Genomic DNA, 15,611 nt, shown 5'->3' on the forward strand with positions numbered 1-15,611 from the left:
TTTTTTTTTTTTTTTTTTTTTGAGATAGGCTCCTTCTATGCTGCCCAGGCTGGTCTTGAACTTCTGGCTTCAAGTGATCCTTCTGCCTTAGCCTCCTTAGTAACTGGGACTGCAGGTGCACACCACTGCACCTGGCTTAGAGTTAAACTTACTACGTAAAGTACCAAGCACATAGTAGACACTTGACAAGTCTTTTACTTGAATATATCTCTTTTTAGGTTAAATATGAGATCAAGAATTTTAAGGTTTCATTTAGAACAAATAACTAATCAATATTTATTAATAGAAGTAGATATTAGGATAGTCTACTAGTTGTCTTTCAAGTGTGATTGTATTTTTCAATTTAAAATATTTTAAAGTAGTACTTTTCTTGCTATCTTTGTACATAAGATTAATGGATATTACAGTGATTTAGATTCAGTGTGAGATGTCATAACAAGCTGTATTCTGTTTGCCAATGACAAACATTCCTTGAATCATTGACAGAATTTAGTACTATTGCTATTTGTAGTGTGTTAAGTATTTGTTTGAAATCTGTTTACTTTTATCGACTAGATGATAATGGGCTGCATAATCTCTGGATTTTTTTTAACATAAGGGAGGAAGTTCTTTAAGTGACTGTAGACACCCATTTCTTAATTGCTTTTGCAACTTTACGTTCTTCTAGTTGTTTCTACCCGTTTCCAACTTTATTATAATAAAATACTTTAAAAATGTTAAGGCTGGGCATCATGGCACATGCCTGTAATCTCTGCACTTGGGAAGCTGAGGCAGGAGGATTGTCCCTGATTTGAGGCCAGCCAGACCTATGTAGAAAGACCCTAACTCAAAAAAAAAAAAAAAAAAAGTTCAGCAGTCGAAAGAAGAGAACAAAGAACACTAATATCTCTACCACCTAGATTCAAATGTTAGGGATAGGTAAGGGTTTAACTCAGAGGTAGAGTGCTTGTCTAGCATGTGCAAGGCCCTAGGTTTGACTTCTAGCACCACAAAAGCAAAAGTTAACCTGTGTCATTCATATTTGCTTTGTTGTTCGCTATGTAGTGAACCTTTTGAAATTAAGTTGTAAATATCATTAGTTTACCTTAAAGTACTTTGATATTTCTTCAAAAGCATATTCTTCATATTATTAAAGTTCCATTACCAACATCTAGGAAAAATAATAATTCCCCAGTAACATTTAATATTCAGTCTGTATTAGAGTTTTTCCTAAAGTAATTTGTTCAAGTTGGAATTCAGTTAAGTATTTTTGCATTTTATTTGATTTTCCTTTTCTTATTTTTTATTTTATTTATTTATTTTTGAAACAGGTTCTTGCTATGTAGTTCAGGCTTGCTTGTTTTGAACTCATTGTACAGCCCAGGCCAGCTTCTAACCCACAGTGATCTTCCTGCCTCAGTCTCCTGGATTATAGGCTTGGCCACCACCCCTAGCTGTTTGATTCTTTTTAAAATCAAGAACAATTTCTTCCCATGTTCCCCCTCCCTTTGAAGGGAGCAGATCATTTGTCTTGTAGAATGGCCTGTTTTCTGTTACCTGATGTTTATGTTATTGTTTAACTTGTTCTTCTGGTCTTTATATATTCTGTAAACTGGAAGTTATGTTTATTAAGGCTTGGTTAGATTTATATTAAAAATTATGGCAGTAATACTTCATAAATGATGTTATTTATCATGTTGTATACTACTGAGACACATAATGTCAGGTGCCCTTCATTGTGATCCAAGTTTGATGAAGTTTAAGGTGGTATTTACTATTTCTCTCCATCCTAAAAGTACATTTTTTTTTTTTTTTACTCCTGAAATTCAGTATAATAACTTATAGGATTGATGCTTTGGCACTATATGAATATTCTATTCCTCAGTACTTTTAGAATCCTTTGTGGGACCTTAGTTAATTGAAGGTTACAAAATAATTGTTTCTAATTCTATAATTTATTTTTCTGCCTGCCTGCCCCCTCGCCTCCTCTCTCTCTGCCCGCCCCCCGGCCTCTTCCTAACACATTTTATTTTTTATTTTGAGACAAGGTCTCTTACATTGTCCGGGCTGGGCTTTAACTTGCAGTGCTCCTGCAACAGCCTTCCAAGTAGCTGGGATTACTGTAATTCTTTTATATTTATTAGCTGTCATGCTTCAGTAAACAAGATTTTTATAACATTTATCAATTAGAAGTGAAGTACAGTTTCTGCTAAAATGGAAGAGGTAAATGCTTAAGTTCTTTGCTGTCTAATTTTTAGAGTGAGTTGTTGCATGATGGTCATCTACAGTTGTGGTGAATGAGGTTTAATAGTCTCATGGATTCTTTTGTGTTGTGTTACAGTGGTTTACAGACATTCTTCTTTGCTCAAATATGGAGAGTAGGAGCCCTTTCAAGCAGGCTGAACTCACTAGTCTTTGAATGATTCCTTTTTTTAAAGGACCTTAGAAACACTCTGTCACTGAGCTAGGCTATACCTTCATCCTTTCCTTTTATGTGTAAGATACTTCCCTGGGTGTGGTGGCACACATCTGTAATTCTAGCACTGTGGGAGGCTGAGGCAGGAGGATAGCTAGTTCAAGCCCAGACTGGACAACTTAATGGATTTAGCAAGACTGTATCTCAAAATGCAAATTAAAACAGCACCAAAATTCCATCTTACTTCAGAAAGAGTGGCATTCATCAAGAAATCAAACAGTAGCAAATGTTGATGAGGGGAACCCTCATCATTATTGAACTGTTGTTTGTAGGAGTATAAACTAGTACATTGGAAATCAATATAGAGAATCATCAATTAAAAATAGTAATTCCGTTTGTTCCAGCTATTCCTTCTAGGTGTCTTCCCCCCAGAATTAAATACATCGTAGTTCAGTGATACATGCATACCATGTTTATAACAGGTAACTCATAATAGCTTATTCTTAGTAGCAGCCTATATGCCCATCAGGAAATGGATGCATAAAGAAAATACAGTTTTTAAAAAATTTTATTTTAAAGAGAAAAAAATTCAAAACAAGAATAACAACGGTTAATATAATGTATATTATCTTTAAATTAGTTACTCAGAATACAAGATACAGACATTTAATTGTTCAAACAATATTAGCACAAACCTTTCTTTTCAATGAACTAAGATAAATTAGTAGTATAACTTTCTTATCTTATGTATATATATATTTTTGCTTTTTCCTAAAATATACTATGAAGTAATATTGTGCAATAAAGATGGATAAATTTGACTCATTTGTAGGAAAATGGATGTACCTGCAGCCATAAGTTTCAGTGAAATGAGTCAAACACACCAGCTTAAAAGTTTTAAAAATTTTTTAAAAACTTTCTCTTATAAGAAACCCAATAAATAATGAACAAAATATTAGGTAGATAATAGGAAACAGGGAAGATGATCTTTTGCAGAAGTGAAAGTGACCAAGAGATGGAGGTAGGGATGAGGGAGGGGAGGAGAGGGGAAGGAAAGGGGATGAAACAGAGTTAAGACATATACATGTGCCAACTCCCCATGATGAATGTATTCATTATGTACTGAAAACATGTACTTAAAAAAAAAACCCTTATGTCAAAAAGGGGGCAGCTTGAGAGGCTTTGGGATGCAGCTCTGTGCTGAGGTCCTATACCATAGAGCAGAATAAAAACAAAACAAAAATCATTTATTTGCATTTCTTTTTGTTGTTAGGGTATATCCTGCTAAGGATATGCTTACTGTTATGAGTACTGTGTTCAGAAGTCACTTGGAAATGTTTCCTTGGTGTGATTGTTACCAACTTATTAGGCAGGGCCATTTATTCTTCATTTCAATGTTTGCTTCTCTTGCTTTTAAATTTTATTCTTTGAATAGCAAAATAATTACATAGTTCAAAAGAAGAAATCAAATGAAAAGATAGGTAGGAGTCTGACTTTGATTTTCATGTTTTCCACTTTTTTTTTGGCTTCCCTGTTATAGGTAACCAGTTTTGTATTCTGATTGTTTCAATATTTTTTCTTCTAAAAATAAGGTATATGTTTATTCTCTATTCATACTTCAAAGTTAACATACTATATATACTCTTTCATACCTTTTTTTCTTTTTTAATCACACTCAGTGTATTGGGGTGCTCACCTTGGATTGGTATGTAAATATATTTCATATTATTTTCGTACAAATGCATACTATGTACAGGTATACCATAATTTAGTCAACAAATTTAGTTCTGAGTTTAGCTCTAATGCATATTTGATCTTTTGTTTTGTTTTGTTTTGTTTTTCTCCGGTACCAGGAACCGAACTCACGACCTTGCGCTTGCCAGGCAGGCACTTTGCCGCTGAGCTAAAGCCCCAGCCCCTTCTAATGCATATTTGATCTTTTGAACTCTAATTTTGTAATACCTGTTGAATAAAGTTTCTTCCCCAAGCAACAAAGAGTTGATTTTTTCCAGAACACCTTATAGTCAGAGGTGACTTTGTTATCTCTCGTTGTTGAGAAAATTTCAGGAGTGTAAGGTATATTTTGGCGTCAGTTATACTTTCTTTCCTGGCTTCTTGTTTTTTTTTGTTTGTTTGTTTGTTTTTTCCAGTACCAGGAATCGAAGTCAGGACCTTGTGCTTGCCAGGCAGGTGCTGTGCTGCTGAGCTAAATCCCCAGCCCATTTTCCTGGCTTCTTGAAACATTGGAACTAAAAACCTGTTTTGGATGCTTTTATGTAAGGATATGTATATTCTTTCTCTGTTTTTTTTTTTTTGTTGTTGTTTGTTTCTTTTCTTTTTCTATGTCTTTTTGAGACAGGGTCTTACTACACAGTTCAGGCTGGCCTTGAGCTCACTTTGTAGCCCAGGCTGGGCTTGAACTTGAAACAGTTCTCCTGCCTCAGCCTCACCAGAGTGCTGAGATTACAGGTGTGCGCTACCACACCCAGCTTGTCCTCTGTTTTCTTTCACATCCTCTCCTGCTCATTCTTTTTTCATTAACTTTATTTATTTATTTATTTATTCATTTATTTTTGTTTTTTGCTTTTCATTAACTTTAACTCCTCAGTCTTGAAGATTGTAGGATTCTAAGCATTCACTACACACCTATTTGTAGGGAATAAGGCAGATAAAGTGTGTACTGTGACCGGAGAAGGTAAGAGATTAGGAAAATAGCTAAGAGAGAGAAAGAGAGAGAGAGGGGGCGGGGAGGGATGGAGTGAGAGAGGGAGAGAGAGAAGGAGAGAGACAAGAACCTGTTGGGTCACAAGCAACTCAAACTTTGGGGTCTGTAGATTAGAAATGGGAAGTTGGAGAATCTCACCATTCATATCTAAATTGACTTCTACTTTAGCGAGTGGAATTTCTTTAATTTATTGAAGAACGTGTTGAATACCTACTATGAACAAGTTGCTGTGGTAGGTACTGTAGAGGATACAAATAAATTAGTAGTTTGCTTTTTCCCCCCTTGCAGTTGCAAACTAGGTAGTGTACCAGGCTTACTTATGTTGCTTTACAGGATTACCATTACAATGTTAGGCATTTGTTTTTTCCTTTTTACTTATACATACATGAGTATGTTTAATAAAATACACATAGTTTAAAGAAAAGTATGGAGTACTTGTGTTGTCATTGTCTACGCCAGCAAATCAGAAATGTCCCTTCCTACTGTATGTTCTTCCCCTTGTCCTTATTTCTCTGTGTCCATTTTGGAAGTAGTTACTGCCCTGACCTTTGTGACTGTCATTTTCTTGACTTGCTTTGTAATTTTTCTCTTGATTTGCTTCATAATTTTAAATGCCTTAATGTAGTTTGCCTTTTTTACTTTTGGAGACAGGGTCTTGCTATGTAGCTGGCCTCGAACTCATGGTGAGTGCTGGGATTACAGGCTAGCTCCACCACACCTGCTGTTTGCCTTATTTCTAAAGGTTGACAGGAATATTGTGTATTTTATGCAGTTTAAGAAATTTAGTTCAGTATTATATTTGTGAAGTTAATTCTGGTTGTAGTTAGCCATAATTAATTGGATTTCTTTGTAAAGTTATCCATTAGGTTATATGTCAATTTATTCTAGTTTTGATGGATATTTGATTTTAGTTTCTTGCTATTACCATATAAATAATAATGAGTACTTTTGTATGTGTTTCATGTTTCCATGTGTAAAAATGTTTCTCTAGAATGCTTAGTAGTGGAATTGGTGGATCATAGATATGCATATATCCAAACTTCGTTGATGGCAGAGGTTTTCAGTTATTCTTTTAATTTGTATTTCTTTCTGTTGCTCTGCATCTCCCGAACACTTGGTATTGGCAGACTAATTTTTGCCAGTCTGAAGTTCGATGGTATCTCAACATTTTAGTTTTCATTTCCTTGCTTACTAGTGAAGCTGAACATCTTTGTGTAGTCATGAGTTTCTTCTTATAAATACCAATTAAAGTTATTTGGTTAATTTTTTTTTTTTTTTTTTTTTTTTTTCCTATTTAGAGAACTGTCTTTTCCCCTGCTGATTGTTAGAAATTCTGCATAGGTTTTGGGTATTAATTCTTAAGTTTTTATCTTTTACAAGTATTTTTTATTTTTGGCTTGTTATTTCAGTTTCTTTTTGGTTCTTTATTTTGGAGTGAGTGTTTTGAGATGGGTCTCATTATGCAGTTCTCATTGGCCGCCAACTTGCAGCAATCCTCCTGCTTCAGCCTCTTGAGTGCTGGGATTACAGGCATGTGCTACCACGTCAAGTCTTTTTTGGTAGTTTTTGATAAGTAGAATCTCCATTTATTTTTATTTTTATTTTTATTTTTTGAGACAGCGTCTTGCTATGTAGATCAGGCTGGCCTCAAACGTGTGCTCCTCCTGCCTCTGTCTGTCCATTGCTGGGATTACAGTTGTGTACTGCCACACCTAGCTTGAATCTCCATTTTATTTTATTTTTATTTTTATTTATTTATTTTTCTTTTTGAGACAAGGTCTTGCTATGCAGTTCAGGCTGGCTTTGAGCTCACTTTGTAGCCCAGGCGGGGCTTCAACTCTCAAAGATCCTCCTGCCTCAGCCTCCTGAGTGCTGGGATTACAGGTGTGCGCCACCATGCCTGGCTTGAATCTCTATTTTATTATGGTTGGGTTTATCAATTTTGACATGTGTTACTTGTGTTTTATTGAATTTTTTTTAAATTTTAATTTTTGTTAGTACATGTGTGCAGTACATAATGATACCTTCATTATGAGATATTGAACGCTTTTAAAGAAACATTTTCTTAGGCTAAGGAGGCTGTGGAAGATGTTCTCCTGTTGTCCTTTTTTTTCATTTTTTTCCTATTGCCTTTTAAGAGCTTTTTTTTAGCTTTTCCCTTCATAAATTATTGCTAGGAATAATTTTGCAAATAGTGTCAGATTTAGTTTGATTCATGCTCTCCCTCTACTCAGTCAGTTTTGATATGTTCATCTTTTTCATATTTTAAGTATCCATATTGGTGTAAGTCTGTTTCTGGACTTGCTGTTCTATTCTTTTGGTTTATTTATTCTAGTACTAGTGCATACCATCTTACCAACTATAGGTTTGATAATTTTAATGTCCAAAAAAGCTGGTCTTTGCACTCAGCTACCCTTTTTCAGGAGAGGCTTGACAGTCTTGGCTCATTGCACTTGTCAGATTAAATACACATACAGTCCAACAATCTATTTTAAAAATCTTTAGTTTTTATTAGTACATAAAAGTAGTGTTTGTAGTACATGATTACATTCATTATAGGGAGTTAGTACATGTACATTATACATCTTAACTTTTTATGTCCCCTCTCATCTAACAAACAATCTAACATAAAAATAATAGTTGGGAGTTTTTGTTTGTTTTTTTGAGACAAGGTCTTGTTATGCAGTTCAGGCTAGCCTTGAACTCACAGTGATCCTCTTGCTTTAGCCTCCTGGGTGCTGGGATCACTGACATATGCCACCATGTCTGGCAACAGTAGAATTTTTTTAAAAATTTATTTTAAAAATAAAAGAAGGAAAACATATTAACAAACAGACATCCATTTACAAAATAGTATAAGAACAATACAATACAAGCAATTCTGAATTACAGACAAAGTGGTAGGAAATTAACAATGGTTGTTGTATTACATATTGATATCTTCAAAGTGGTTTCTCAGGAAAACAGAGACATGCAAGGTTGATCAAATAAGTATTCATTAACTACTGCTTTCAGTAAAGTGATAGAAGTCAGTAGTATAACTATGTTAGCTATCCTGTATATACATACATACATAATTTCCCCTTCTTTTCTCTCATCCCAATTGTTCTTTACTTTTGAGCATTTTCCTTTTGTTTCACATGTCTATTATACCTCCTAATTTTTATTCTTTCACGTTCTTACACTAGTGAGACAATACGTTGCTTACACATGGAGGTCTGGTTTATTTCAATTATGAGTGTAGTCTGTGGTTGTGACCATTTACTTGTAAAAGCCTCGAGTGTATCTTTCTTTATAGCTGTGTAATATTCCATTATATAAAAGTACCACAATTTTTTTTTATCCATTCCTCAGTGGATGGACATTTGGATTGCTTCCACAATTTAGCAATTACAAATTGTGCTGCTGTGAACATGGGTGGACATATATTGCTGTGATATGATGTTTTCAGATCTGGGAAAATACCCAGAAGGGGAATAGGGTTGAATGGGACCTCTAGCCCTAGTTTACTGAAGAATCTCCAAACTAATTTCCACAGTGGTTTCACTAGTCTGCATTCAACAGTGGGATTTTGATTGACATAACATTGATTATAGAATACTTTGGGGAGAACTGACATTTTCCAACATTGAGCCTAATAATACATAATAAAGTCTCACTAATCTTTCCAGGAGATACTTTGTATGTCTTTTTTGGATTTATTCTTGAAAATTCACATTTTCTGATGCATTTTGAAATAGTATTTTTAAAAGATTATTCTAGAATTGTTATATATAGATACAAAGGCAGTAGCAATTTGTATGTTAAGTTGTAGATGTGAATAAGGGCCTCAATGTGAATAAGGGCCATCTTTGTCTTGTTCCTGATCTTAAAGAAAAAATGTTCAAAAAATGTCTCACTCTTCTCTGGTATATTTCTTAACTTTGTTAGTGTTTTTTTTTTTAAAGTTTTCTTCTGCCAGGCGTGGTGACGCACGCCTATAATCCCAGCACTTGGGAGGCTGAGGCTGGAGGATCTTCACGAGTTCAAGGCCAGACTGGGCTACAAAGTAAGCTCAAGGTCAGCCTGAACTGCATAGTGAGAGACCTTGTCTCAAAAAAAAAAAGTTTTCTTCTTTCACTGATTGCTTCAGATGTTTTAGTGCACTAATTTTCTTCAGTTTTATTTTTAATTCCAATTACTGTGTTTTATAACTTTACAAATACTTTTTAGCTTGTTTCCACATTTGCCAAGTCATATTTTATGGTTTTTTTAAAAAAAGATACACAACCTTTCTGTCTGGTTTATTGCTTTAAAGATTAATAAGCAGTTTACATGCTGTGTGTGATCATTTGTGATCCCTGAATTTTTTTTTCTTTTTTTGAGACAGAGTCTCACTATGTAATGCAGGCTGGCATTGAACTTGCTTATGTAGTCGAGGCTGGCCTTGAACTCATGGTGATCCTCCTGCCTCAGCCTCCCGTCTCAGCCTCCCATCTCAGCCTCCCGAGTGCTGGGATTACAGGTGTGCTCCACCAGGTCTGGCAATCTCTGAAAATTCTGCAGGTCTGTCTCGACTCTTGCTCTCATTTGTGGTTTTTTTTTTTTCCCCTCTTGGGACATTTGTGGGATCTGCACATACAAATATTTTTCAGATGCTTAGGGCCTTTTTTTGTGTTTGTGTATCACATAAGTGATAGGAATTAAGGCTGTAAATCTGTGTGTGTGTGCATGCGTGCACAAGTGTTTCTGTATGTGTGTTGGGTAGTTCTAACTACAGTGTGTATCTTATGGTTATAACTACAGGCAAACTGGTCTTTGCTGCTTTTTTGTGTTTGTATGTGTGTAGCTTGCAAGCTAAGAACTTTTTTTTACATTTTTAAATGGTTGGGAAAAAAGGATAATGTTTTGTGATGTGAAAATTAGGAGATTCAAATTTCAGTGCCCATAAAAATTTATTGTGACATACTGTGTCTAGTACTGTCTGTGTTTTAATGCTGCAGAGATAGAGCTATGTCCACTCAGCTTTTTTTACTGAATTTTCAGAGAAGAAAATCATATGATTTCAGTGCGCTGTTAGAGATTATCTGATTCCCCTCAATTTAAAATATTTTTATCTAGTCCTTTATAGAAAAAGTGTGCTAACCGCCATTAATAACTTGACAGAAATGCCCCTTTTGCCCTTCCCTCTTCCTTTTCTGCTCAGTGCCAGAGACTTGAAGTTTAACTTGAAGTTCTAAGAGGATAGGTTTGAGTGGGACAGATTAATTTGGTTACTTTACAAGTTCTAGCCATATGGCATAGGATCTGCTTCCAGACCCACTTTTTGAAGTGGGTGCTGGGCGTGGCTTCTGTCATGAAACTGAAAATCAAAGCCTAAGTAAGATTGGCTGCCAACAAGAGGTAACTTGGTTTCAGTGTTCTGCTTACCTCTGTAAATTCTTGCTCTCTCTCATTTTGGCCTTATCCTTTTCTGTCTTACATGCTCTTTGATGCTCTTGAGATTATACATTTTCTTGCCAGCAGTGGTGGTAAATGCCTGTAAAACGCAGCACCCAGGAGGCTGAAGAAGGAAGATCACCGTGAGTTCAAGGTCAGCCTGAATTACATAGGGAGACCATGCCCCTTAAAACCAAACCCAACCAACCAAAAAAACATTTTCTGTTTTATTTAAAAAATTTTAGTAATTTTGTTCTAAGTAATTGGGCATACTATTGGAGAGGGACAGCTCCTTTCTTTTCTTTCTTGCTGGGAATTGAACCTAAGGTCTGTGTATCCTAGGCAGGTGCTCTACTATGTTTTTTGTTTTTTTGTTTTTTTTTTCCGGTACCAGGAATTAAAGTCACGATCTTGCGCTTGCCAGGCAGGTGCTGTGCTGCTGAGCTAAATCCCCAGCCCCTGGGTGCTCTACTATGGAGCTACCTTCCCAAGCTACCTCTATTCTTTTATGAATATGAAGAAATTAAGGCTCAGAGAAATACAATATAGTTGCTTTGCGGGTTGAACATGCTAATCTAAAAATCCAAAACATTGCAAAATCTGAAATCTTTGATCAACCTGTGAAGTCTGTGTAAATATTCCAAAATTCAAGGATCTCTGATATCTGAAACACTTCTGGCCCCATGCATTTTGATTGAAGTCCACTCAACCTGTACTAGCTGTAGCATGCAGAGACTGTGATTTTAAGAAGCTTATTTGCTGTTAGGCTTGGATATTGTCTCTCCTATTGCCAGTACAGTATTAAGGATTTCTGTTGCTTGTTTTAGTTACAGAGGACGGGAAAGGAATACAATAATCAAAAGCAGTTTAGCAGGGAAAGGTAACATTCTTCATTGATACTCATGAACTAAAGTTGGAAAAAATGGAAAATGTAGTTTGTAAAATTCAGTAAATTTGCTATGCTGACTATATGAATAAAGATGCAAATTGGGATGAAATTGGCTTTGTGCAAGTACTTTGTATTAATTCTGATTTATATATAGAATTATATTTAAACTCATAGCAACTGTGAGGTAGGTGATGATGGTGATTTCTTTTTTTTGTTTGTTTGTTTTTGTTTTCCTTCCGGTATCAAGAATCGAACTCACGACCTTGCTCTTGCCAGGCAGGCACTTTGCCGCTGAGCTAAATCCCCAGCCCCAGTGATGATTTCTTTTAACAGGAATGCAAATATTTAGGGAAAAGTTATTTCCCAGTTGCAGAGCTAGTAAGTAGGTTCTGAACTCTGACTGTGTGCGATTATAAAACTTCATGCTTTTCTCATAACTTTAAATAGTAAAACAGTCTCTAAATGGTTGATTAAAATTTATGAAAATGTGTGACTAACTTTTCTATACTTAGAGCTCCTTCAGACTTTGATTTAGCAGCTACTTAGTTTTATCTTAGGCAAGTGAAATACAACTTTGCTTTCTCTATCATGTGGTTAGAAGCAGCAAACATGGGCACAAGCATTTGTAGCTTGTTAGGCTCACAGTATGAAAAGCTGTCAGTAGAGTAAAATTAACAGTAAAGCAAGTGGTTGATGATTGAAACTTGAGAATAGAGAGGGAGAACCTTGCTCTGATTAGTTTCTATGTATATCCTGTGTCGTACAAAAATGAACATTTACTATGAGATCCCAGATTGTTAAGAAATGCAGTATGTTGTTCTGTTTACTATACTTGGCTTTAAAAGATCTGAAGTGCCTGCTGAAGTGGCTCATGCCTAGTGTCCCAGCTACTTGGGAACCTAGGGCAAGAGAATTGCTTGAGCCTCAGAGTTTATAGAGTCAGCCTGGGCATCATGGTGAGACGTCAAGGTAGAAATATTATTTAGAGCGGCTGGGGATTTAGCTCAGTGGCACAGTGCCTGCCTGGCAAGTGCAAGGTTGTGAGTTCGATACCCGCTACCAGAAAAAAATCAAAACAAAACAAAAAAAAGAAATATGATTTAGAAATAATTTTCCAGAATATTTTGAAGGGGAGCTTCTAATGTTTAGAAAGCTGAGATTCCACTTTGCTGGAAAACACTGGATTTTGAGAATGTTCAGAATGAAAATTCAGAATAACCAAAATTTTACTAGTATGCTAATAAGTAATTTGTGCGTTACTGTCTGATTCTAATTACCATGCAATATAATAATGATTAGCTTGTACTTTTATTTTACATAAAAGTAATACTTTCTACTTATATATACTTAGTCCTCATAAATTATAAATTCAGTATTGTTGTCTCACAGATTAAAAAGTAATATTGCTTAAAATATCACGATGCCATTGCTACAACCTAGTTTTTGACACAGTGATTAATGACCTCCTCACACCCCTTAAGTGGGGTCTCACTGTGTTGCCCGGGATGGTTGCTAACTTATGGACTTGAGAGATCCTCCTAACTCAACTTTCCGTATAGCTGGTACTACAGACATGTGCCACAATGGCACTTTTCTTTTTTTTTTAAAGGACTAAAACCCAAGAAAACTTCCAAGATTGAGCTTCTTGGTAAATGGTCTGGCAACATTGCTGTATTGGGAAGGTCAGGATCTTCAAAGAATAGAAATGACTCGTTATTTTTCTACAATGTCTTTCTTGACTCTTGAAATAGTATGGCACTGTTTGATAAGTATTTTGAAATGTTGTTAGTTTTTCAGTGTACCATTCTAGTGAGAACAGAACGTCATACCTTATTCTGGAGTAAGATAGTTGGGGGATACTCTGTTCTCTGATCATACTGCTGTCCTTGGAATACTGTTGGTTTGTACAAATGTACTGTTTCTTCACAAAATGTACATTGTTGGTCAGAAAAGGATGACTGAATAAATGAGCATAGAGATGAGTGTAATAGAAAAACGAATAACATACATTTTGTTGATAGTCCTATGGGTTACTTGACTGTCTTTGAATAGTGTCTGAAGAGCAGCATTTTTCACTTTCGTGAGCAAGATAGAATACTATTTGAATTTCCCAACTCAAGGAACATCTCCAAAAGTCAGAAAAAAAAAATGTCACTAATGTAAGCAGTAAGATAAATATAATGAACAGAATCCAGTGTATTAATTTGTTCTCTGACTAGATGTGCTCTCATTGACTGGGGATGGTTCTAAATGCCTCATGTCAGTAGTGCCAGTGCTGAGAAGCAGCTGGTAAAGGGGTGAGTGGAGGTGGGGTGGGTGGATGGCAGAGTTGTGGCAAATGTGTCAGATTACAAATTTGATAGTGTGTTGAAAAATAGACCTTGATAATGGTAACTACTAAGAGTCAAGATCAGAGATGATTAATGTGGAGGAGACAATAATGATTACTGTGGAGGAAAGAACTCCAGTACAGTATTTGAAGCTCTTTTAGAAAAAGCTATACAGTACACATAAGACCCTAGTTATACAGCATTGGGCTTTTTAGACAATGGTAAAAAACTAGTTACTACTCTGTAGAGTTTATTATAGTGTCAAAATTAAGGTGTATTAATAATTGTGTACCAATGAATGCTATATAGTTGTATCAATTTACTGGGGCTACTATAAAAATAAATACCACAGACTAGGTGCAATAAACAACAGAAATTTATTTTTTTACAGTTTTGGTGACTGGAAGTCCAAGATCAGGGTGTTGTCAGGTCTGATTTCTTATAAGGCCTCTCTTTTGGCTTACAGATGGCTGCCTATTTGCTGTTTCCATACATGACCTTTTCTCTCGATGTTGAGGAATCCCTGGAGCAGAACCCAACACTTTCAATGTCATTGGACCTTAATTACGTCTTTTTTTTTTTTTTTTTTTCTTAATTACTTCTTTAAAGGCCCTGTGTACACATGCAGTCACATTATGGGTTAAGGTTTCAGCTTATACATTTTGAAGGAATGCCGTCAGTCTGTAACAATAGAAGTATAAATTCAGAACAGAAGAGAAGCTAATTTTCTCTAGAAAAATACGTAGTGGAAAATACTAGAAGAAGGAAGGGCAAGTATAGGGTAGTTTTGATGTCAATGGTTTATCCATGTCGTAATAGTATGTCTCAGGCGAGTTTTTTTGTGTATTCTGAAGTAATGGATGTCTGTTGAAGCATCAGACACTACAATAGGGTCTTTTTCTTTCTTTCTTTTTTTTGGGGGGGTCTTTTTCTTTTTTTTTTTTAAGGGTCTAGGAGTCAGCCCAGTAACCAGAGAAGGTGCAGTGGAAACCATCATCTTTGTAGGGATGGAATAATTGAAAAACTAAGAAACATGGGGGCTGGGGATATAATTCAGTGGCACAAGTGCCTGCCTGGCAAGCACAAGGTCCTGAATTCGATTCCCAGTACCAAAAAAAAAAAAAAAAAAAAAAAAAAAGAAAAACTAAGAAACAGCAAACAGTGCTTGTTCCCTGATTAATTGGTCAGTATTGAGTGATTTAAAATACTTTATGGGTGCAGAAATATTTGCAAATAAGGATCTGCCTATAATGTTAATTTATGTTTTTGTTGTTTATCCTTAAAGGTTTATACCATACTTTGAAATTCTTCAAATTCTGAAACCTGCATTTAGAATGTAGTATAGTCAACTTAAAATAAATACAGAATAGCATCCTTCCACCTCTATCTTTCATCCAGTTCTCTTCACAGTGGTTTAGTTTTTCATACTGTTCCTTTCCTGGTGGTGCCTTTTTTCAGTTTGATACGTCTCTTGTAAAATATTTACCAATGTATTTCCTTATATGCATATATATACACATATGTACTTGTAGGATATATTTCATCTTGTAGTTTTTAACACACAAACATATTCATATTGTGCTTTTATTTTACATTCATCTTCAAATAAAAGATCTAAAGGACTGCTGAGTATTTCAGTTTTAAAAATTAAGATATAAGGGTAAGGGGTATAGCTTAGTGGTAGAGTACTTTCTTGACAAGTTGCATAAGCCCTTGGGGCTCAATCCCAAGCACTGCAAAGAAAAGATATTTTGGGGGTGGGAGTATATAGCTAAGCACCACAAGCATGTGCCTGGCAAGCGCAAGGTCCTGAGTTAAATTCCTGGTACCAAAAAAAAGTATTTTACAAGTCAG

This window comes from Chinchilla lanigera, unplaced genomic scaffold (genome assembly GCF_000276665.1).
Source record: "Chinchilla lanigera isolate Chin_1 unplaced genomic scaffold, ChiLan1.0 scaffold00049, whole genome shotgun sequence".
Taxonomy (NCBI): Eukaryota; Metazoa; Chordata; class Mammalia; order Rodentia; family Chinchillidae; genus Chinchilla; species Chinchilla lanigera.